This window comes from Suricata suricatta, chromosome 8, assembly GCF_006229205.1.
Source record: "Suricata suricatta isolate VVHF042 chromosome 8, meerkat_22Aug2017_6uvM2_HiC, whole genome shotgun sequence".
NCBI classification, from domain to species: domain Eukaryota; kingdom Metazoa; phylum Chordata; class Mammalia; order Carnivora; family Herpestidae; genus Suricata; species Suricata suricatta.
In genome coordinates, this window is record NC_043707.1 from 64067145 (window position 1) to 64092932 (window position 25788).

At 44.7% G+C, this 25788-nt stretch overlaps 1 long non-coding RNA gene across 1 annotated transcript in view; it reads right to left on the bottom strand.

Moving 5' to 3' along the window:
* Window positions 1-20098: 20098 nt before the first annotated feature.
* LOC115299953 overlaps window positions 20099-25788 on the bottom strand; it is a 107201-nt gene continuing 101511 nt past the window's right edge. Inside the window, exons 4-5 of the long non-coding RNA XR_003912437.1 lie at window positions 21824-22147; window positions 20099-20280 (exon numbers count right to left, since the gene is read on the bottom strand). This is a non-coding gene — a long non-coding RNA (uncharacterized LOC115299953). The remainder of the gene's footprint in view (window positions 20281-21823; window positions 22148-25788) is intronic.

Sequence of the window (25788 nt, forward strand, 5' to 3'; positions counted from 1 at the left end):
CTCGGAAATTAATTTCTCATAGAGAGGAAAATATGCCCTCTGGACCTTTGAGCAGGTCTCATATGATAAATACACTCTTGGGGCACCTGGGTGGCTCAGACTGTTGAGTGTCTGACTCTTGATTTCAGCTTGGGTCATGATCTCATGGTTCATGGGTTCGAACCCCAGGTTGAGCTCCATGCTGAGAGCATGAAGCCTGTTTGGGATTCTCTCTCTCCCTCTCTCTGCACCTCCCCTGCTAATGTTCTCTCTCTCTCTCTCTCTCTCTCTCTCTCTCTCTCTCTCTCTCTCCCTCTCAAAAACAAACACAAAATACAAAAAATTTTAAATCAATTCCAATGTTCTAGTCACCCTAAGCTTTTAGATACCTTCTTCTACAGTCCACCAAGACAGTTTTGCAATTTAAATTTCATTTAGTGTAGGCTACTCTTTGGTCCATGCTTCAGCCAACCAACCAACCAGCTTCTAATACCTTGACCTACAGCATTAAATTCAGAATGTCTGCTTAGTAGGCCCATATTAATCAATTTGGCCTGATCCAACTGTGAGTTTCTTCTGCCATTATCTTACATCCTTAGTAATGATTCCCACACATACTTCCCAGATTTTTGTCCATGTAAATTGGAAAAATCATGTACTTCTCTGGCAGCATTGCATGCCTCCCTACAGGTCACATTTTGTTTCTCCTTGGGGGCCTGCTGGGACTTAGTCTAGTTATAGGTCTGGAAGCAAAGATGGGTGATGGGGGTGAGTCCTGAGGAGGATTGACAGTGTCCTACAAGGCAACTACCTCAGAGGACACCATGACAGCTTCCTTAGGCAATGCAGATGGTGGTGGAAGGGCTGTTTCAACTGGCAAAGAAGACTCATTTGAGCTTCCATTTGAATTGACTAGTAACGATTTTCAACCGAAACATTTCAAAGACTCAGCCTTGTCCCAGGGGCATCAGGGAGACCTCTGCAGGTCTCTAGTTACACCTGTTGGCCTATTTTCTGTGTTCCCCCTCAAGGCCACGCCTGGGCTCTAGGAATCCTTGGTGAGTATATCCACTGAGCCCTTCCTCTCTGGAGTATTGTTATTTCCTTTCTACTTCCAGAAATCTCTATTTCCTATATTACCACTCCTCAGGGTCACTCTTCCTGTCTGACCTTCGAAGAATAGAGACCTCTATTGCTCTAGAATTGACAGAATCTGCTTTCTGTTTTGCTGAAATCCCCTCTCGAGAAATCACAAGGCTTGGTTTCCGGATTGAAATGAGGGAAATGGAAAACACAGGGAGCATGTACACAGATTAGAATATTAGGATATTACTCTGTGGTGGGGTGAGATACCCAAGTTGTTGAATACAGAGGGAGATACTTCCTCACCCGTCTCAAGAACTTCCTTTCTCTAAATCCATAAGGCATGATAGACTGTCTCCAGAATGGACACTATGTTTCCCTTCACATCCTCCACTTCTTGCCTTGTGGGCAAAGGCTTGTGTTTGAAAAGACTGTTAGTGTTACAGTTTGAGTGACTAGCTTCTGGTGATAAATCTTGTGTGTGGATTGTGGGGACAGCTAGCATCCAAAGTAAACAATGATTGTTGTGGGGAAGGCTACATGGGCAGCCTGCCGGCCACACTCTGGCTCCTTGGCTGTCTCTTCGTGGTTACTGCCAACTGTGGCTTCCCCAAGGCTCTGCTGGAAGGGCGGCCAGCGTCTCTGGGGGTAGCCCCTTGTCTCCCTCACTAGGAGCTTAGTGACTCTGCCCTTCCAACTAGGGATTAGGCCTCTTGTCTCCTTACTTGGTGAGTGACAGCAGAGAGTTCCAGGGCTCTGCACACCCCTCCATCAGCCCAGCACCCCAGCTGTGCTCTCTGGACAGTAGAAGGCAGTTCCCTGCATTGTGCTAGAAAAGAGGAAGGCCCTACAGCTGTAGTACACACAGCTGTCCAAACTCATCTTTTCCTCCATAGCTTTGTTTTTGGTATTTCCTCTGCTGGGAGCACCTTCCCTCATTTCTTCCTGTTCTCCTGGTGAAATTCCCACTTATCCTTTAAGACTCAGTAAAAACACCCTGTCTTCTGGGAAGCTGCCATGTCTCTCCCACAATCCTTTGTTCCCATAGCTTTTTTGTTTTTAGCTCTTTCATAATACTTATCGTATTGTAGTATAGCGAGTTATTTACCTGCCTGGGTGCAAGAACCTTTTTAAAAAATTCTTTACCATTAGGGTGGAGGGTGGTGCCTAACACATACCAATGATGATGATGGTCATGGTAATAATAACAGCTACTATTCATTATATACTTAGCAATTGCAGAGCACAATGCCACGAACTTCACATGCCTTGTATCATTTGGTCCCATCACAGTTCTAAGGGTAGCTGTTGGTGTTATTCTACCTTTTGGTGAATTTTTAGGAATTCTTTAGATGGAGACAGAGAAGAGAATTTCAGTTTAAAACAACAGCAGGAACACAGGTGGGGAAGAATGGCCTGTTGGAGGCAAGATGGGTGGTCCTGGGAAGAAATACAAAAGTACAAAAGAGAAACATAGGGCTGGAAAAGTGAGCCTGTGCCATATTATAGAGGCTCTTGGATGCCCTCTTAGCTGTCCTAATGGCATTGCTCTCTGTCTGCTCTTTACTTGTACCTGAGACTTAATAGAAGAGGGATTATAGATGGACAATTCATTCCAACAGAAGTGGAAACACCTCCTGGGCCAGGAACCATGTCTTTCTTGTCCACTTCTGTACCTTCAACACTTCACATAACACCTGCCCTACGATAGATGTTCACTGAACAATTGAGTGAATGAATTCGATTTATCCGTGAACATTTTTGGTGTGCTGAGTTCTGTGCTGGGGGTTTGAGGTGCGCTTGTAGAAAACATGAAACTTTCATCTCTGATGGACAGAACTTAAAGATGAGCTGCTTTAAAAAACAAATGAGGCTTTCATAGGAGGTAGTAGCTTGATGTGATGGTGTAGGAGGTATTCAGGCATACCACTGACCAGGGTTGTAGAAGGAATTTCTGCTTTGGGAAGGATATTGGACTAAATGACCACTAATGACCCTTGCAAATGTGAAGTTCTATGATTGAATAAATTTTAGATAATCCTTTCTAACTTAGGAGTCATAACAACCAAATAAATCACAGAAGGGCTCCAAGGAAGACATATTTACAAATGAAAAGCAAATGTTCTCATGGGATCAAATGATAGTTGATAATAAATGAGAATTCTTGAGAAGCCTACAAGATGTTGCTCTTAATAAGAAATAGACAATTTTTAAATAATGGAATTAGAAATATTAACTTTCAGAATGTTTAAATATTTGTTCTTTCATTCGATCTGTTTGCCATATTCAAAACCCAGATTTACAAACAAAAATAGCCCAGAACTACCAGTAGAAGGTACAGTACAAGGAATACAGTGAATTCTGTAATAACGTTGTAAGGTGGCAGGTCGTAGCCATGCTTGTGATGAGCAGGAAAAAGAAGAATGCCGGGGATCCGTGAACTACTTCCTTTGGAATCTCCAAATGCAGGGCACCTGGGTGGCTCAGTTGGTTAAGCATCCACCTTCCGCTCAGGACATGGTCTTGCGGTTTTTGAGTTCAAGTCCCCCACGGAGCTCTGGGCTGACAGTGCAGAACCTGCTTGGGATTCTCTCCCTTTGTCCCCACCCCTCCTCCACTTGTGCGCCTGCTCGCGCTCGCTCGCTCGCTCTCTCTCTCTCGCTCTCGCTCTCGCTCTCTCTCTCAAAAGTTATAAGAAGTAAATCAACTTAAAAATATACATGATAATAATTTAAAAAGAATCTTCCATTGTAGCTGCAAGTACGAGAGGTCTGGGGAGCCCCACTGAATTGTGCGCCCTCCCCCCCCCCACGCCCCCAGCAGAAGAAAGAGGCTGACCTCTGAGACCTACCGCTCTGCAGACACGTCTCCTGCTCTCCTCCAGAGGAAGTCCTCCCAGCGTCTTGTCTTGCACTTAGGCCACTAGGCCACTAGCTGAGACTCCTCACTTCCCCCTCGCTGGGCAGAGGCTGAGTCCCCTGTCGCCCCAGGCAGGAGGGAGGCCGTGCGGGAGAAAAGGCAGACCTGGGGGAAGGGGCAGGGCCTGAGCCAGCCTCCGCTTCCCGAGGGCGGCCCTCCTGCAATTCGCCTCCCGGAACTGCACCCCAACACCAGCCAGCCATTGCCTCCCGGCACTGAGCCTCCACGCTCTGTCCGGTCCGGCAAGACCTCGTTCTGGGCTCCATTTCAATCACCTGGGCCCAAGGACTGGGGACTCCCTGCCTGTCTGCCTCAGCTGGCCGTCGTTGCCTTGAAGCCCAGACGCGGGTGGAGGCCGCCAGCTGCCCGCAGGCAGGGTGAAGGGGAGAAGGGTTTGCCTCTCCCTCAGATCCAGAGGACCCTGGTTTCTGTCTCATTCTCTTTGTTGTCTCAGCTGTCTCCTCATGAGGTGGGCTAACAGTATTTTTAGAAGACCAAGTGCTCCAGCAACGATCTTCACGTTCAGATGTGCAGCAAGTAGACAAGTCGCTATGGTCCCTCCTGACAGATGAGCAAACCGCGGCCACAGAAAAGCCGCAGGACCCCCTAGGGGAGAGCACTGGGTCTCTGCCATGACTTCGTTCTCGAGGGCTGTGGTCCAATGAGCCAAGTCCGCGCATCACAGAATCCTTGACACACACTAAGTTCTTAATAAAACACTGGACAATCAGCACCCCCATTATATGATCTCTCAAGGTGTCCTGTGCTTTTCCTTTATAACATTAATTGCAATCTCCAATTACATGTTTATGTGTCCGATGTCCGTGCTCCCACACCCAGGCCATGACGACAGGGACGAAGTCTGCTTCGTTCACCCCCACGTGTGCCTAGCCTGGTGCTGTGGAGGTCCTTGCTGAATCAAGGTTAGGTCACCGAATGAACACCAAATGGCTTTCTTGTAGCAATTCTGCACAGACTCTTGACCATGCAACTTTCTGCCTCAGTTGCTAATCGATGCGATGGAAATAATAGAGTATACTCTCTCAGGAATCAGTCATCGCTCTCTTAATTGGGAAATGCCATTGCTTGGAAAATGCTGCTAGTGCAGCAGCGCTCCCAGGGTGCTGCGTGCTTGGCAGCCATGGCGAATTTATCCTCTTTCCCCACCCAACAATTCGCAGGAAGGAGGATGTTACCACTGACAAGACCCAATATAACTATAAATCTGTACCCCAAACAAAAGTACTACCATGTTATAAAGGAACGGGAGGTAAAATTTCTCAAGGAACTCCTGGAGTAGAAGCCCTTTGAAGGCCATCATTTGGTCATTAATAACTTGCCTCAAATCTTTTGTTGAACTCTTTCTTGGCTACACACCGAGCCGGGCACGTGGGGCCCACACAGAAGCTGCTCAGAGCGCAGACACGGGTGTGCATTAGTAATGAGGACACGGTCTACATGTGCTGTGGGAGGCAGGCCAGGCACTCCGAGGGAGGCCGCCTGATCTCCAGAGAGTCTCTGGAAGACAAGAGCAAATTAGCCAGTGAAAGATGTCCCAGGTGGAGAGGACAGGCTTGAAAGCCACAAAGGCGTGGGGACCCCTGGTGAGTTTGGAACCCATCTCTGCACGTTTTTCTCAGGGTGGATGTATGGGTTAATGATTGTTGTTTGCTCTCCTCATGGCAGCGGTGTTTGGTGGTGTTTGTTTTGGGTGAAACGGCTTCTTCACCTTGCAGGGTATATAGGGGCGCTTGCCACGTAGGATCGGAAAAACCACTCTCCCGGCCAGCTGACACCAATGGGGAGATGAGAAGGCATGCTGTTTCCAGCTGTTTTCTATAACAGAGATCCCAAGAGAGCACTGTTTCCATATTTATGATTCATTTCAGGGTCTTTCCAGGTTTGGGAAATGGGAGACCTCTTGCCTAAGCTCTTCCAACAGAGGTGGGAACTGGGGCAAAGTGCTTGGGGCCTGTGGAAGGCGGGTTGGCTGAATGGGCACTTTGGCTGGCCTCTCCTTAGACCCTGATGCCTGCAAGCTCTGGAAGATTTCAGTGGGCTGCATTAGCTCGCCCCCCAGCTGGTCTGTGGAAGAACCAGGCCTTAGCCAGTTTGGGCTGGCGTATCTTTAGGGTGGATGGGAGAGGCACACCCTCAGTCCGACCTGTTTCTCAGCACAGCAAGCTGCCATGTTTTCCCCCAAGGCTGTGTATGTTGACACAGATTCTTCTTGTGAAATGATGGGGAGGTTCGGGGGGTGGGGGGGGCCAGGGTTTTATCCACAGGTGAAAAACAACAAAGCCTGGCTTTCCCATGAGATCACTGCTCCCACCTGGAAGCTAAAGCTTTCTTTCTGACCCAGGTTCACTCTGGGTTTTGTAACACCTTTGTCACAATAAAGTGATTAGTGGCGCTTGTTCTTATTAAGGCTCCGGAGACTTTCCGCGTTCCAGAGGGTCAGCTTCTCACCAGCAGCTCAGGTTTCTGTCCCCATGAACTCAGAGAGCTCATAATGTTCTCATTACGAGTTCCTTCCAATAAGCGGAGGAAAGCAGACAGTTCAAGAATGTGAAACATTTAAACCTAATTGGGAAAAGTGGGCATTTATATCTACTACTCCATTGATGACCCCTTTGCTCTAGTCCGGCCTTTTCCAGATTTGGGATGCAGTCTGCTCTGTTATTTATCTCACATCTCTTCATGTCCCCTTTCAACTCCGGAGCCACAACCTCAGACTGAAAGGCACCTTTGGATCAATTTAGCCACACCCTGCATTGCACAAGTGAGCACATATGCCCAGAAATGTTGACTGCTACACCTGAGATCACACAGTTATTATTTTTTTAATGTTTATTTTTGAGACAGAGGGAAAGAAAGAATATGAGCAGGGGCAGGGCAGAGGCAGGGCAGAGTGAGAACGAGACAGAGAATCTGAAGGAGGCTCTAGGTTCTGAGCTGTCAGCACAGAGCCCTACACGGGGCTCAGACACACGGACGGCAAGATTATGACCTGAGCCAAAGTCAGATGCTTACCCGACTGAGCCACCCAGGTGCCTGGAGATCACACAGTTAGAAAGCAGAGAGGGTGGGTCCAGGCCCCAGGCTCTCCTGCCTCCCAGCTCAGGGTTCCATCCACCATCTACACTGCCTCCATCCTCATATTCAGCCCAGGGTATTTTATGAAATTCTTTCCCTCAACTCTTCCAGACTCTGTAACCAGAAGAGCACAGTGCTTTTTACATAGATGGTATTTAAGAAAAGGGTTGCCTAACTTTGGATCTGCTTGGCGTTGCAACGCCAGCTTGCAGGAAAGGCACTAGAAATGTGTGGGGAAATTCTGCAAGGCATCCTCCAGGACTTCGGCTTTTGGTTTTCAAAAAGGAGAGCAATGATGTCATTCACTCTTGAACAGAAAGAACAGACCAAGCTTGCTTCCAAGGACTAGCAGAGCACTAGGGGCTGGAATTCTCTTACTGACCATCATGCTGAGTACAGGGCATTACCTGTAAGTTGTCCCATCTCTGGATCTTTTGGGCTTAAACAGAAACACATCTTCTCCAACATGGGAAAGGAAGTATAAGCTTTGTAGTTTCACAGAAGGAAAACCCAATATCCTTTGGAATGCTAACTACCACTCTGGCCTGCTTTCTGGGGACCAGATGTGGTGCTCTGTTATGCTGTACAAATGTTAGCTCATTCTGTCCTCAGCCCTAAGTGGTAGAATTAATATTATTATATTATAATATATTATATTATATATAATGAATGAGAAATTATATTACATATTATATTTTATGAATGAGAAAGTTGCTTGTCTAAGGTCACACAGCTAGAATGAGGCAGAGCCTGGAGTCAAATTGGCTGACTTTAAGCCCTCCAATCCAGAAATGTCTGAAGACAGAGCAGGAGGACTCCTGGAGATGAAGCCCCCTCGAGCTGCTACCCACTGCCAGAGGCTCGGCTTCTGTTCTTCATGTTCAGACCCCTAAAGGAGACACGGGAACACTTGTTCATGTCTCCTTTCCTCTGCTCCCACCTACACATTCTATCCCCAGGGAGGATGAAGAACAAGGAGAGGAGGCCCAGCCGTCCCCACCTGCCCTCTCAGTGTTTGGCACCGGTGGCCACAGTGATGATGATGGACCAGACTCTCAAGTGATGGGCTGGCGCATGGTCTCAAGTTCTGGTTCAAGGGTTTGGAACACGGCTGTACTTACTCCCAGGAGGACAGAGGGAGGTTCTGTTTACCAATGTCGAGTCTCTGAACTCAGTCTAGTGACCTTTGAGAAGTCATTCTCTAATGGGAATAAAAGTTATGGAGAAGGAATTTTGTTATCTTGTACACACATCTAGGTCAATTTGTGATTGCCAAATAAAACAAGTATAATTCCCCCTCCCCCCGATAAACTTAAACAGACATATTCGAGAAACATTTTGTCCATGTCTTTAGAAGACTGCTTATCTTTGGCGTCAGGTCACTAGAAAAATATGACGTCCTCGCAGTGAAAGCACAGACCAGTTTTTGAACAATATCTGTATAACTCTTAGATTTCATGTAATTTTTTTTTTTAACTTCACCCATATACTCAACAGGACTAAAGATTCCCTGTCCCAACGAAGCTTGTGATCTAATGATACTATTGGGAAGTCACTGGTTTTTATTTTGGATATTTTGCAAATTAAAAAGAAAGTTAAATATGCATTTTAACTCATATAAATAGCCTATTAAGAAAGAAAAGGAAGAGAGATCAAATGCCAGAAGATTTTTGATTCTTGAAGTTCATTGTGCTGTCCATAACAAAAAGGATTTTGTTTTAATTTGTTTTTAAACCAATCACAAAAACATTAAACATGGTGGTAGGGAGTAAACCTATAGGACCACTTGATAAGGAGCAATGAGTACCTGAAAATTATCAATATTCCTTTAAATTTAAGGAGACGTTGGTGCTCTGAGGGAATAAACGTGAAGGACTAATGCATAAACCCCATTCTGCAGTTAGTCTTGTAGCAGGATGCTCAATCACATAAGGAAATAAGCAGCAGGCAGATAGAGTCCAGGTGATTTTACCCAGAAGGTTCTCCCAGAGCAGTTGGGAAGCAGAAGAATGTAGCTTCTTTCTTACCATCTGGATTGGCTGGAACTCCACCTCCGCCCATATGAAGAACATTGTCATCACTCCCTGACCCCCTAAGTTCTTTCCTGATTCCCAAGGATCTGGAAGCCCTCAAGTCAGTCAAAGGCAATCAAGACACGGTGTGCTTCCCAGGATCTTCTTTGCTCCATGTAAAATGAGAAAATATGTCCTATCTTGATGATTTGCTTCTGGTTCATTTGAGAATCAACAGCCAAAGGTGAAAAAGGGGATGCAAAATGAAGACCAATGTAACCATTGTTAAGGTAGAAAACTAACATGTTGAGAGTCTTCACGTATGTGTTCAAGGGTAAATGAAAATTTACCTTTGGCACACCCTAGTTATCTTGGAAGAAATGGTTGGGTAGTGTTTCTTCCCTTATGTTGGTCAATATGCTAGCAGCTGACCCTATGTCCCCATTTCAGAACATCTAGGGAGTAAATTTTGTTCACTGCTGCATCTAAAGTATTTAGAGCAATGGCAGGTACAAATTAGATGCACAACAAATATTTGTAGGAATAAATGCTTAATCAAAGGAGGTAATTCTCTCATGCTGCCAGGATAAACGTGGGGCATGAGAAATATGTTCTGAGAACCTGGCATGAGAGCTTGACAGACATTTTCCTATAGAAGCAACATCACACATAGGGATTGGGAGTTCTTGAACTAGTGCTCTTGGTACCATGGTTACCGTAGGGCGCTTACAGCTTGACCTGAGGCCTTCATACAGTCTGTCATACTATTTCCATGAGAAAATGCATCTGAGTTCCAGAAATTGGCTGATAAGTGACCTTGACAGATACAAACCAAACTTAGTTGAGACCTGACTGAAATTCTGGTTTAGCTGTGGTTGTTTTGCAATCTGTCCACAAATACGGTATTGCTAAGAAGCATGAATGGCCTTTGTTCTTGTGGTTAATTCCTAGCAGGAAGTGTGGTAGAGTGTCAGGAATGTACTCTACATTTTATAGACCATGATGCAGCTATGATGTTTCCTTCAGTGGTTCAGAAAGACCAGAAGGTCTTAACTAAACCACAGAGGAGTCCTTCCAGGTATGTTAGTATCTTAGATGCCCTGGCTGAACAGAATGTGGCACAGAAACATCATAGCTGACCACCAGCAGTCATGACTTTCATTGAGAGGCAGATGAAGCAGAGCAAATCAGGGTATCCTCTCAGAAAATCATAAGGTTGGGCATGAGGCTGCTATCTGAGGGACAGCTGGGCATCCTACATAAGGAACAGCACCATCACATACTGATGTTGCTTTGAAGGGATATTCTCCATGTAGGCTCATTCTGGCTCTCCTGGAGTCTGGAGTTGGTGTAAAAAGCAGGCAGTCTCAGACGGCACCTGTGTTGAAGTCACAGATGTCCAGGTGTGTATCTGGCAACTTGTCCTTCTGCATGAAGACCCTAGAGCCTCAGGAGAATGTAGAGAGTCTACATCTCTATAAAACAGCCATAAAACAGTGTCATCCTCCTGATGGAGGAGCTGATTGCAGCTTTGAGAGAGTTCCAGACTAACTGCTCAGATGTACTTTCTGAGACATAAAGAATGGGCTGACAGGTCTTGGGCAAGGCCAAGGACAGTGTTGGAATGCACTGAGAAAGAGAGAGATTTTTAAGTAATTGGAGAGGTTATGGGGTGTCAGCCAGGATGTCAGAAATCTAGGTAGGGGTGAGGGACAGCACTGACCTCTTGAATAAAGGAAGTATCAGCAGTAACTGTGTCCCCATCAGAAGTTCATCTGGTACTGTGCAGTTGCAGTGACACTAGTAGCCTTAGTATGGGTAAGAAGAAAGCTGTGAAGGGCATGACCACCCTGAGCAGAAACACTGACACTATGTTAGCTTCATTTTCAGGTAGGCTCTCCTCAAGTGGTGGGGAAGATGGGCAGCTGTAGTGCCAAGTTCATATCCCACCAGCTTTGTCACCAACATGGGAAGAGTATTCCTCTTCCCCAAAAGGACCTGTGAAAGTTCCAAGCTGATGTTTATTGGCCCAGCATGGGTCATGTAGTATGACTGTGACCTTGGTTGGCCAGGCTGGGGGACAAATGACCACTTTCAAGCTCTGGGACTGAGATTGGGGGGAGAAGTGATTTCCTGAGAAAACCTGAGTTCCTATCATCTAAGAGGAGAGCATGAGTACTAAGCTTCAAAAATCTCACATTTCCACACTTCCTGAAATATGTGATTGGGTGTAAATTAAAGCCAGAATCTAAATAAAGAACCAGTTACTAAAGGCCTTCATACAGCTGCCAATGTTCCTAGAAAGTGAGGGGGCTTCCCCTGACCTGTTCTAGAACATTTCTTAAGTCAAAGAATGTTCAAGCACTCAGCTCTGGGAAAAATAACCACGTGATGAGCAAACATATGGATGGGAAGCTGGGGGCGGGGGGAAGCACAGGCAGGAGGCTGAGAGAGAAGCCTCGTGTCCTTTCAACAAAGGGCAGGATTACTTCGCATAAAGGAGGAAATGAAGCAACAACTGAAATCATGAGGGGGGGGTTTGTGTGTTCTTTGCAAAAAAATAAAAGATGTAGCATCTACGTTAATATACAGCCTCATGAAAACCCAAATAATTTCCATTATTGTGATACTTTTAGGTGACAGTGACCTTCTTGATTTCTTCTTTATCATTTTTTGGATTATGAGTTAATCTAATCTGGTGACAGATTCTTCCCCATCAGGCAAAATTCCTCTCATTCTTCAGTGGTACCTCTGCAAAGAATCTTTCCAGATGCATGTGAAGAGAGAGCCTTTTACTCTCTTCCTTATCGGTGTTTTTGCTTTTGGACATGCCACTACAGTAGCATCTGCTGTGTTGCACAGTGATTTTCTCTCTTGGCCAAGAAGCTCTGTGAGACAGGAGCTGTGAGGTGTGGTGTTTGACTTTCCTAAGATGCGAAGTGAGACAATGCTTCCTTCCACGCACAGCTGCTGCAAGAATTACATTAGTTGGTGCACGAAAAACACTTAGCATGCTGGGGCACCTGGGTGGCTCAGTTGGTTGAGCGCCTAACTTGATTTCAGCTCAGGTCATGATCCCAGGGCTGTAGGATCGAGCCCCATGTTGGGCTCTGTGCTGGGCTTGGGGCCTGCTTGAGATTTTCTCTCTCCTTCTGCCCCCACTCCCACCCCCAACTGAAAGAAAAAAATCACAGTTAGCACACGATCTGGCACATAGCAAGAGCTCAGCAAATATTAGCAGGTAGTATTTTAGTGTTTCTTCTCATTCAAATAATAGTAATTATTATTGCTAGGCCCTTCACTCGGTGGCAAACCCCTCAAAGGCAGAAAATGTTCTGAGGTCATAGTAGATAGTCTATATACATGGGAAGGAAGAAACAAAGAGAATAGATGGGGGGAATAAAGGAAGAGGAGATGGAGAGAAAAAGAGGGAAGAAGGATAAATGGGAACATCTAAGAATGTGGCAGAGCCAGGTTTGTCTGGAAGTAACAGCCAGGTAGCCAGAACTGGCCCATCTAGCTAGGAAGGATTGTAATGTTTTGGAGATGAGGAAATGTAGGGACCAAGGAAGGGGAGGGAGTGTGTCTAACACCACAGTGTTGGCAGAAGTGGGGCTGGAATCCAGGCTCTCCTGGGGCTACTCCTCTCAGCCCTCTCTGTCCCTTGGGTCAGCCTTTCGTCTTCTCCATTCTCCTTAGTCAGTGCCCGGACATCTACCTGGCTAAATAAACCTCAGCTAACCTCTGCCACTGGGGGAATGGGTCATTTAATAACTATCCTCAGATGGAGACTGAGGAGAGCATAGATGCTTGGTAGGAATTTAATAGTGTTTGTATTTTTAGTGCCTCTCCTGTGAAAACCAGAAGACTACCATTATGGGGTAACATAGTCCTGGTCTTAATCCATTAGGCACCAAGGGACCAAATCCTATCTGCAACGGTAATGAGGATTCCCCAACTCAAGATGCAAGTGATGAGGCAGTGAAAGAAATACGGTGTATGTCCTTCTGGAACATGGGTTTGGACTCAACTGCCTACATGGATCACAGCCTTCCTTGAGAAATGGGCATGCATTTAGCGGATATAAGAGCCAAAACAGAGTTTCTGCAGCTTATCCTGGATGGAGTATCAGAAAGGAAACCCATCCCTGTGTGAGTGGATTTGGTTCCTCAGAAACTAATAGGGAGACTTGAAGGGGATGTGTGAAAGGGGATGTAGAAATTAACGAGATAAGAGAGCCACACTGGGCATTGTAATGTCGATAATATACTTTAAAATATTTTACCACAGACAGAGTTTTCTCAGGTAAGTATACCAGAGTTACGTGATAGCCTAGGTACTATCATTTGTCCTAATTGAGAATTTACATCCTAAGGTGGAAGCCATCACACTAATTAGGAAACCTGTATTCCAGAAACAGCTACTGCAAAAGCTTCCATGACCTTTATCTCTGATCAGCAGCAGACAACTTACCAGTTGGCATAATTAATGTTAGAAGTAGGTTGCTGTTGATGAAATTGGTGGCTTTTTAATCAGCATAATGGATGCTACCAATGCATTTTCATCAGTGAGATTAAAGATAATGTGGATTTTAGAATGGGTCCCTGCCCTAGCTTGAAAAGAGTACAAAAAACTAGCTAGTCCTGTAGCTCTTAGTGTTGCAATCCTGTGTTCAGAGTTGAACTCCGAAGATTCTAGGTACTTGGTACTTATAAGATTTAATTTAATTATGCTCTTAGAATATTGTCATGCTTTTCTGAAATAGTGATGTCAGAAGCTGAAGCAGCCGTGCCCTAACTATGAAGGACAAGGCTAACACGTTGAGTGTATTAATTATCCAATACTGCTCCGTGAAAGGGAGGTAAACACACAATGTCCTCTAAAGCCAAAGGAGCTGTAGGGCTGAAGAATGAGGCCAACAAGTACAGCCTGTCAGGAAATGATTTGTTAAAGGAACTTATGGACCGAAGCATGTCTTGGGTGGTGGCAGGAAGGTATTGCTGCAACCCCACCTCCTGTGTGATCTGTTTTGACCTGTTTTCCAGCCTTAGGGACTGGAAGACCACCCAGCAGGAGAATGTTTGAGAATCATAGTCATATCTCCAGAGCAGATCAAGGATGTCATGCTCCAAGAGTATACTTAAGGGTGTGGTTTAAAAAAAAGGAAGAATTTTTTTGAGGGGGGCAGTGCTGTGTTCAAGAAGGCTTTAGGTCACAGAGGGGTAATCTTGGTGGATTTGTCCAAGATGACATCAATCTGGTTTACACAAATATTCCTTACTAAATTACCTTAAAACTTAAAGGCTTAAAACAACAAAACGCTCCCATGGTTCCTGTGAGCCAGGAATTTGGAAGAGGGTCCATCTTAGGAGTTTCCCATGAGGTTGCAAACACATGTTGCTGGAGGTGTAATTATTTGAAGGTTTGACTGTGGCTGAGGGGCCCGCTTCCAAGATGGCTCACTCACATGGCTGGCCAAGTCGGACTGCCCGCTGGAGGGAAGGCTGAGTTCCTCTCCATGGCAGTTTCTCCATGTGGCACAGGCTTCCTCACAGCATGTTGTCAAAGTTCCCAAGTAAGCATCCTGAGAGAGAGAGCCGGTGGAAGCTGTATGCTTTCTGTAACCTGGCCTCACATAGCGTCACTTCCACCTCGCTTGTTGATTGGGATCAACAGTCTACAGCCCCTACCACACAGACACCACCTCTCGGTGGGAGGAGCATCAGTCACATTGTATGAAGAGCATGTGCCATAGAAGAAATATATACGGGTGACCGTCTTTGGGAAGTATAATCTGCCACACTGTCCTAGTCTGCTGGAGCTGCTGTAACAAATACAATGGACTCTGTGGCTTAAACAAAAAATATTAATTTTTCACAGTTCCAGAGCTGGAAGTCCAAAATCAGAGTGGTAGCATTCTCAGGGTTTTGGTGAGGGCCTTCTTTTTGGTTGCCTTCCTCTGGTCTTTTTTCAGTATGTGCACATGGAAAGAAAAATCCTGTGTCTCCTCCTCTTTTTATAATGGCATTAATCCCATCATGAGGGTCTTGCCCTAATCACCTAATCTAATCCTAATTACGTCCCGAAGGGCTCACCTCCAAATACCATGACACTGGGGGTTAGGGTTTCAACAGAAGAAGTTTTGCAGGGACATAAACATTTAGTCCATAACATACATTAAGTAAAGATGGTAGAGAGAAAAGATAGAAAACACCTATGTCCTGGGTACTATCACTGTGTTTCTAAAATAATCAACTTGGGAAGCACTTCAGGATGTCTCATTTCATAAGATAGTACATTTTCTTTCTTGATTTATTTGGGTATTCTCTTACTGTATCTGAACGCATTTTACATGGCATAAAAGTTAGAGCAAAAGACTGGGCTCAAATTTTCCTAAGGCCACTTAGATAATATGACTTGATAAAAGCATTTAATCCCGTCCATATAGTCAACAGATATTTATCAATGTCCTTCGATGTGTCAACCAGGTATTGTTTAAGATGCCAGGGATAGAAGAGTGAGTAAACCAGATGGTCCTGACATCACGTGGCTGACACTCCACTGTGTGTTCTGTGGTCTCTGTGTGTGTGAGGGTGGTGGTGGTGTGAAAGGTTGAAATTGAGAAACCAGATAAATAATTAAAATTATGTGGGTGGTGAGGAGTGCCGCGGAGAAAAATGAAGCCGAGAAGGAGGCTAATGTGGCAGGGAACATCCTCGTGAGAAAAGTGACATCTGAGTGAAGATTTGAGGGAAGTAAAGGAGTGAACCATGTGAGAAGGCCCAGGCGGGAACAGACCTGTGTGTCTGGGGAGCGTTAAGGAGGTCGGTGTACCTGGGGGCTGAAAATAGTAGGAAATGGGGACAGAGAGCTCATGGGAGGTGGGAGGCAATTGTATCGTGATATGGGAAGCCATTTGAGCTTTTGATTAGAGAGTTGATATGATCTGACTTACATTAATTTGTACCTGAGCTGCTGTGTTGAGGAAGGAGATTGAAGAGGGGCAAGGGTGGGAACAGGAAGGCTAGTTGGGAAGCTACCAAAACTCCTGTGAGGAACTACGTTGAAGAGGTCAGATTTCGGATGTTTTGAGGGCATTTTCTGGCAGATTGGGTGTGGGGTATGAGAGAAAGAGAGGTGGCAAGATGACCCCAAGGTTTGGGCCTGTGAGCCTTCCTAACAGTAGCATTTTAGGTTTCTATTGCTGCATTTCCTAACTGGGTGGTATAAGCAACAGCAACATTAATTTTGCTCACAAATCTGCAGCGTGGGTAGGGCTCTGAGGGAACAGCTTGCCGCTGCTCACTCAGTGTCAGCCAGGGCAGCTCCAGTGTGGGGGCTTGTTTCGTCTGAGACTTTGCTCCCTCACATATGTGGTGGTTGGTGCCGTGTTGTCCACATCTATCTGTGGTCTTTTCATGTGACTGCTTGGCTTCCTTGTGTCCTGGTGTCTGGGTTCCAAGGTTCCCAGGGTGAGTTGCCTCACAAAGAGAGAGAGCCAGATAGAGCTTGTACCGAAAGCTTCTTTCCTCAAAAATATTTTTAAAATTCCAGTATAATTGAAATATAGTGCTTTATTAGTTTCAGATGCTCAATATGATTCAACAGCTCTCTACATTACTCAGTGCTATCATGATAAGTGCACGCTTGATCCCCTTCACCTATTTCACCCCTCCCCCCGCCCACCTTCCCTCTGATAACCATCAGTTTTCTGTATTTAAGTTTTTTGTGTCTTTTTTCTTTGTTCATTTGTTTTGTTTCTTAAATTCCATATGAGTGAAATCATATGGTATTTGTCTTTCTCTGACTGAGTTCAGTTAACATTATGCCATATGGATCCATCCATGTTGTTGCAAATGGCAAATTTTATTCTTTTCATGACTGAGTAATATTCCATTGTGCATATATATATATATATATATATATATACACACACATATATACACACATATATTCATACATATACACCACATCTTTCCACATTTTTTTCATTATTTATTTAATTCAGGGGAGGAGCAGAGAGAGAGACTATCTCAAACAGGGTCCACACCTGTGGAGCCCGAGGCAGGGCTCAAACCCAAGAACTGTGAAATCATGATTTGAGCCAAAATCAAGTGTTGAATGCTTCACCAATTGAGCCACCCAGGTGCCCTTATAACACATTTTCTTTATCCTTCATCTATCAATGGACACGGGTTGCTTCCATATCTTGGCTATTGTAAGTAATACTGCAATAAACAGAGGAGTATACATATCATTTGAATTAGTGTTTTTGTATTCATACAAAACATAACCAATATGGGTACGTACCCAGTAGTGGAATTACTAGGTCATATGGTAAATCCTATTTTTAACTTTTTGAGGAACCTCCATGCTGTCTTTCATAGTGGCTGCACCAGTTTGCATTCCCACCAACAGTGCAAGAGGGTTCTTTTTTCTCCACATCCTTGCCAACACTTGTTGTTTCTTGTGGTTTTGATTTTAGCCATTCTGACAGGTATGAGGTGATATCCCATTGTAGTTTTGACTTGCATTTCCTTGATGATGAGTGAGGTTGAGCATCTTTTCTTGAGTCTGTCGGCCATCTGTCTGTCTTCTTTAGAGAAATGTCTGTGCATGTCTTCTGCCCGTTTTTTAATTGGTCTATTTGGTTTTATGGTGTTGATTTGTACGTTTTTTTATATATTTTGGATACTAATCCTTTATTAGATATGTCATTTGTATATATCTTCTCCCACTCAGTAGGATGTCTTTTATTTTTGTTTGTTCCCTTTGTTATGCAGAAGGTTTTTATCTTGATATAGTCCTAATAGGTAACTTTTGCTTTTGTTTCTCTTGCTTCAGGAGACATATCTTAAAACTGTTGCTATGGCTGACATCAGAGAAATTACTGCCTGTGCTCTCATCTAGAATTTTTATGGTTTCAGATCTCACATTTAGGCCTTTGATTCATTTTGAGTTTGTTTTTGTGCATGGTATAAGAAAGTGGTCTAATTTCATTCTTTTGCATGTAACTATTCAGTTTTCTCAACACCATTTGGCAAAGAAACTGTCTTTTTTAAAAATTCTTTTTTATGTCTTTTATTTATTTTTTTGAGAGACAGAGAGAGTCAGTGTGAGCAGGGGAGGGTCAGAGAGAGAGGGAGACACAGGATCTGAAGCAGGCTCCAGGCTCTGAGCTAGCTGTCAGCACAGAGCCCGACACAGGGCTTGAACCCATGAACCGTGAGATCATGACCTGAGCCAAAGCCAGATGCTTAACCGACTGAGCCACCCAGGCATCCTGAAACTGTCTTTTTTCATTGTTTATGCTTGCCTCCTTTGCCAAAGATTAATTGACTATATAATCATAAGTTTATATCTGGGCTTTCTGTTCTATTAATCTATATGTCTATTTTTGTACCAGTACCATATGTTTTGATTACTACTTTTTGTAGTATATCTTGGTTCTGGGATTGTGATACCTCCAGTTTTGTTCTTCTTTTTCAAGACTGATTTGGCTATTTGGGATCTTTTGTGTTTCCATACAAATTTTAGGATTATTGATTCTAGTTCCGTGAAAACTGCTGTTGGTATTTTGTGTATCAACCTTCTGACATCACCATGGATGTCTTGTGTCACTTCTGCAAGATTACAGATCGAGGAAGTTACAAAGTTCTGCCAAGAGTCAAAGAGATCTCTTGATGGGGAAGTGGCAAGAGCACGTAGTTGCATGGTTTATTTTTGGAAAATAAAGTCTGCCACAAGTGGCATATTTATGGACATGAAGGAAACAATTTAGGGAGAAGGTTGGAGTGGGGTGAGGTCAGAAGCTGATATTAGGAGTTTGAGATAATTTTGACATGCCCCTTGGACTTTCTTTTCTTTTTTTAAAAAAATGTTGATTTATTTATTTTGAGAGAGAAGAGAGGGTCAGAGAGAGAAAGGGAGGTGTGGGGCTTGATCTCACTAACTGCAAGATCACGACCTGAGCTGACATCAAGAGTCAGACACTTTAACCAATGGAGTCACCCAGGTGCCCCATCTCCTTGGACTTTCAAATGGAGACATCAGGCAAGCAGGTGGATATGTGAATTTTGAGGTCAGGGAGTGTCATCCATGTTAATATTTAAAATCAGAAAGGCAGAAAATATGACCAAGGAAGTGAGTGTAGATAGAATGCGATCCAAGGACTGAGTTCTGGACACCCCAGCACTTAGTAGTAGGAGAATGTGGGGATTAGGAGAGAATGGGATATGGTTGGTGCTCCAGTGGGAGAGTGGCTGAAGGAGGAGCCCGAGGGCCAGATTTTTCAGTCTTGCCGTTTATGATTCTGTGGTGATAAACATCTGTAACAGGCATTAGGTTTCCTACCTCAGGCTATTAGGCTCTGTGAATCCAAATTCTGTCTCCTCTGCTGGACCAGAAGCTTCTGAAGGGCAAGGATACAGGCATTAGTCACCTCTGGACCCTCTAAGGAACTATCAGAGTGTTCCCCACACAACTGATACTTAATAAGTGAGGGTGAGCAGAAATTGGCAACAGAGAGATACCATATGAATTGAAATTCCTTAAAAGGGCAGTTATAAGCTAAGGAAATAGTCTGTTCTCATTATTTGTGGTAGTTATGTTCCATAAAGTTTCTGTGAACGTTGAATTAGCGAACACTGAACCACCCTTCCAGTGAAAATAGGGGGTTAGATTCCTGTGATCCTCTGGCCACGGTGGTTTCCTCCACCCATCAACATAACCTTGTTTTACATATGTTTCTGTTTAAAGACACCTTGTTATATACTGTTGATTCATTAACATTGAACTCGTGGCAAACAGCACTGTGACTCAGGCCTACATGGAGCTTGTCTAACACATATATTCTCTCCACAAGGCCCCTTACAGCCTTGAGCTTTGAACATTAGCCAAGCACTTCTGGCACATCACTTGGGCATCATTTTAAACCCATGAAATCACCAACAAAAGACACCAAGATGTGAAAAAGATGACACCAAATAGACTATGAAAAGGATGTTTATTCATAGTAAGAGAGTGGAAACAAGAAGGGAGGGCATACCTTTGAACTGAGCAGGTGTTGCTCAGCTAGAAAGCTAGAAAGCAGCGCACCTGGTGACTCAAACTTCATGCCCTCTTTGGTGAGCACAGAAGCATGGGGAGTGCTGATCTGGGGAGGGCAGATACATTCTAGCCACCGGCACATCTGCAAATATGGAGTCTGTGCATCATGAGGATGCCTGGATCCACCATGCGTTACACTCAACGTAAATGGCCAAAGAACTAGGGTTGTATAGCTTTCCCTCTCTACATCGTTTGGAAGGGGTTATAACTTCAGTATATTTTAACTTTCTTTTTTTTATTTTAACTTTCAAGATGTCATTGTTACTTTGGGGCTTGACGCCTTATACAAATAACTCAAATTATAGTTTGTTTTGATCTCATTAATTTGAAGTCAAGTTTTATTACTTTGAAAATGGCTTTACATTTCTGAGCCTACCCACTTTGGTCAGCGTGTTCTGCTGGGTGGTCTGAGCAGGTTTTTCTATTTGAGTATTGAGGTCATTGAACAGAATAAGTTGGGGTACTCAATGTTCTGGGGAGAGACAGGCTCCTGCAGATACAGATTGTGTTTCAGGGTCTAACTTTGCTGTGGGTCACAGCCAAGTCCCTCTAGGATCCCGCCATAGCACAAAGGTATTTGCCTGTGTAGGCTTTCAATACTGTGTCAGTGGCAATTTGCAGAAATTCCGTGCGACATTCAGAAGCCCGTGAATGGGCCAGGTAGTTGAAAGTTGGGAAAAATACGAACTAAATAACAGTACTTATGGAGACTTAGCCAGGGTAGTGCTGTCTCCCCCAGGAGAGGTGACCACTTCCCTCCCTGAAGATGCTATGAACTTCCCATGAAAGAAAATAGACCAGATGTGGCTTAAAGAAAACATCTTGATCTTTTGGTTTTAATAAGCGAATCTCTAAATAGCTAAATTAAATTTAAGAAGAAAATGAAAAATAAAGCTCCAATGTCCTTTAAAAATGCCCTTATAATTTTTCGTGGAACAATTTTTTATACAGTTAAAGAAAAGCAAATTCATCACCTTTTCTGGCAATCTCAAACCTTTTGGTTTCTAATTCCTAAAAAAATTATTTAAGTCATTAAAGAGTAACGTGGCTACCTGGTCAAAAGCCCACTGCCTGCTTGGAACTGGAGAATCTCTCTGGAGAGGCTCAAGAGCACCCCAAGGGCATGGCTCTGAGTCCAGTTCCTGTTGGAAGCTGCTGCAAAGCAAGTGCAAGAGGAGCCAGGAGCTTCTGTGGGAGGAAGCGGCATCCATCTTGCCATTAGGCTGACCGGTTTTCCTCTGCCTCCACTTTTCCTTAGAATGTTAAGTTTTCAGGCCAAGATAATGTCCAGGCTCATGCAAATTCGAGAAGCGAGGCAGAAAGCCACTGCACTTACTTTGTCTAGAAATTAATCTTGAACTCCCAGAGGAGCATTTCTTCCTGTGGAAGAAACACTCTCCAAATATAGCAGCCCTGCCATTCTGGGGGCCAGACTGCCATTGACCTTAGCTTTCCCAGCTATGAAATATTTTGGAAAAAGCCTTTGAGGAAAAGGCAGTCACAAAGCCTGTCCACTTTCCTTGGGGCAGAGCGTCAGGCGGAGTAAGGAGGCCCCCAGAAAGGTGCAGTCACTGGTTTTGAATAAACTAGAAATGTGATATCATTTAACTCAGGGTTTCACTTACAGCTATTCCTAGGATGCAAGAGGTTCCTTAAGGCAGCCTTCACCGTTGTTGGTCTTCTCAGGGAAGCCTTCCTTTTTGTGATGTCTCCGTGCAAGCAGCGGGGCACGGCTGCAGGCAGACCTGTGTCCCCACCACCTGTGTCCAGGCGCAGAGACGAGCCACGGTCAGCTGGCCTGTGAGCTGAGTGATGCACGGCCCGAGATGCTCTTCCTTGGGAACGAGGGCATTCTTTATTTTTTATTAAGTAACTGAGATGTTCTTTAACATGCCTCGCAAACAGTCTGACTTAGAAAATTGCCCACAATAAGTGTATGTAGCCATTTCCTGTTTTGAATATAAAGAGAGAAGGATATGATTTTTATTCGTAGAACGGTCTCACTTCCACTAGTGTTGAACCAACATGTTTTCAAAGAGAGCAACATCAACTGTCTTAAGGGGCCCATTTCTCTGTCTGGCCCCTGGTTAAGAGGTTCTTTTCTTATCCTCGATGGCCAGGGGTAGATGATAGGATGTTGCACATCTGGTTTGCAAAACCAAGTGTTCTGGTGAGTGCTTTCTTGCTCTCAAGGTAGGGTGACCAATCATCGTGGTTTTTCCTGGACTGAGAGTTTTCAGTGTTAAGCCCAGGAAAGTCCCTGAATGAGTCGATCACCATATTTCAGGCCAACTTGTGCCTAGGGACACCGCAGAGTAAAGGACTTGCCAGCATGGGGTCTTGAGCTGATTGCCTAAGTCAGGACCGCTGTGCGTTATTTAACTCATTATGCACCATGGGCAAGTTATTTAACCTGCTCCTCAGTGTTCACACCCAAAGCCTGGGAAAAATAACATCTACCTTTTAGGGCTGTCGGGAAAACCAAAATGAAATAATTATGTATAGTGCCCCTCCATGAGCCGCATGCATGGGAAGGTCTCATAAATACTGATTATTTTTGTTGTAATTGTTATTCTTTGAAGGTAAAACAGTAGCAGTGAAGTGTGGGATCCTGAGGGAAGAAGAGCAACTAATACACCTGAGGTTAGGCCAGAGCTATCAAGAAGTGGTCAAATAACATTTTGACAGCTTGAGAAGATACGAAAGCATAGAATTGTGTTCTCCCTTTTGGAAATTGTTGATCAAAATGTATTTTACTTTGATAACTTTTTGTGCCTATAGGGGTAAGTTTCCATTATCTGCAAAATGCAGGAGATGGATTTCTTGGGCAGGAGGCATCACCCCATGTGTGCTAAAGGCCTCGCAGGCTTCCTGAGTGCCCTCGATGCGGAAGCAGAGGCCAGATCGCCAAGGGGAGCCTGCAGTGCGTTGGCCCCTCCCCGGGCGCGGTATCAGGCTGCAGCCCCTTGGCGTGTGTTGCGGAAAATCTTCCCACACCGGCACCGGGGCTCCAGACACATGTGTTTTAGATCAGTGTTAATAGAGTCAGCTTCTGAACCTCTTACTTCCTGTCATTTGGCCTGCAAAAATTTTGCTGAGTCATTTGACCTCATGCATCTTCTAAAACAGCAGTCACGTGACCAGAGGAAACTGCTGTGGGCGACCAGCTTGCCTACGGGCACGGGCACGTAGTTTTGCAAACTTGATCTAACCAACACGTATAGATCACACACTGCAGTGCCTTGCGTTGAATTAGGGACCTGGGTCTTAGCGGGAGCAGCAGGGCCTGGCTTGTCGGCAAAGCGCTGGCTTTATAGTGGGAAGGACGGGTCCATATTCTAGGATTCCAAGCCAGACCTTGAAAAGTTTTATGAACAAAAACAGAAACTATGTGACTGGGTAGCGCTGAATAATTCATTCTGACTGGAAGAATCACAAAGAAAGGCACACCCAGCTCGAGGAGAATTAGTAGGACTTGGATAGCTGAGAAAGGGAAAGAAAGTATGGACAGAGGGTGTGTGGAGGCCAGAAAACATAGGCAGGTTCACGGGGTCATGTTGGACACCCACCGTGCTGGATTGGACCACAGGAAGCATAAAGAGGCAGGGGGAGATAAGTTGGGCCTGCTCATGAAGGGCAGAGTGAATACAGGACTCCAGAGTCTACACTTTCTTCCATATGTAAGAGGAAAGGCTTTCGAGCAAGGCAGTGATAGGATCACAACAAGGCCTAGGAAGATGGCTTCGTCAAGGAAGGAATTTGTGGGCAGACAAATGCAGGCGGGAGGAAGGCAGGGGAGGGCAGAGGTCTTAGTCTCACAATGCAGGTAAGAGTTGATGAGGCCTGAACTTTGGAAATGACAGAAAGAATGGAAGGGAAGGAAGAGAAGACATGAAAGGAAACTTTGGGAGGGAGAAGGAGAGGATTTAACCTCCATTTGCTACATCCAACCTCAATGTGAGTGCTGAGCGGGGAGGGGCTGCAGTGAATGGAAGAACGAGTGGATAATTATCTGGGTAGAGAAACAAAGATCACAGGTTGCAGAGCTGAGGAGAAGGCAGTGGGCTAGTCTAGAAAAAAGGCCGAACAGCATCTTAGTGATAGCTTGTCAGTGCAGGAGAAACGTCAATCACAACTGTTTCCTGGTCTCCTCAGAAAAAGGCTCAAATTAAGATCTGGAGAGTTTACAGGAGATATCATGACAGAATTTCCAAATGGAGAAGGAGAGGCCAATAGCAGGAAGTGTTTCAACTTCAGAATGGTTTTGTTCCTGAGCTTCAATCTTTGTGTCACTGCCTGGACTTGGGAAGAGATGCCTCCTTCCATCTCCCTTACGAGAAACCACCTCAGTCCTTCCTTAGTCAGTGGTTTCCTCTTTGAATAGAAAAGTCAGCATCACTGTTACTTTAAGGAAAAGCAAAAAGCTCTGGATATGAACTCACTATTGGGAATCGTTGTACAAAATTCCTTTGTTAATTTTCAATCAGCATACTGAAAGTAACAGGTGGAAGTGGTTTATGACAGTATTAACTATCAAGATCAAGTCCCCGAGTTGGCTCATCACAAAATGCCACTTCAAAGCAGCTGTGGCAGGAGAAAGGGCATATTGTGAGGTTGTGGGGGTTTTGGGGTCACCCAAGACAGGAAGTGTCTGAGAGTCTCTGAGCCCAAAGAGCCCCAGTCAGTCCGGCTTCTGCCTCTCCCTGAACCAGCTGCCTTCTCTCTCTCTGCAGGATGACCTTTACCACTTCAGCCACGGCGCGGCCCCTGAATGGCCTGTGCACAGGTTACAGGACCAGAGAAAGCCAGTTCATGTCTATTTATCTTAATTCCAATCTCCTGGGGACTCTGTCCACCTAGGTGAACAAGGCTGTGTAGCCAAGCGACTAAAAGGGGTGCCCTCTATGGGCAGAGCTGGGGCAGTTCTCAGGGAAGAGTGTCATGGGCTGGACAGCCACCCCCCGAAACCCCTTTAAAAGTCATTACAGGATCAAAACTCTCTTCCTGCATGGCACAATATCTGAAATGCAGAGACCAAGAATATGTTAATAAAGATAAAGAAATTCTAGCACAAAAATCACTGGGAAAAGTCACCATCCAAAACTGTAGAAGCACATAATGCAATTACATTATGTATTAATTCAGTCAGCAAAGAAAACATTGAGCAGCGTTTGGCATTCTTGAAACTTAGGAAGAGTCAACCCAGTCATTACCGTTCTGTGCACACACAGTAACCGCCTCTTCTGAAACTTCTTCAACCATCAGGTTGTGGCAGCACTGTTTTACTCATATCACTTCCCGTCTCAGAAATCATATGTATTTTTTATTTCGTAATCTTAAAACTTTTGAGCAAGAGCTCCAAGGCCCGTACCGTGACATCGCACCACACTCCATCCTAACTCATTCCCTTTCATTCTTATTGCTTAGCTCATGTTATTCCCAGTCTCAGTGGTTTCAAACCCAGGTATATTGTATATTAGATTCCTGCCTCTCACCCCTGAAGATTCTGGTTCTGGGCATTGGGGAGTCTGTATGTGTATATATCCTCTGGACAGAGGATCCAAAGCAGGCTGCATGCTGTTAACGCAGA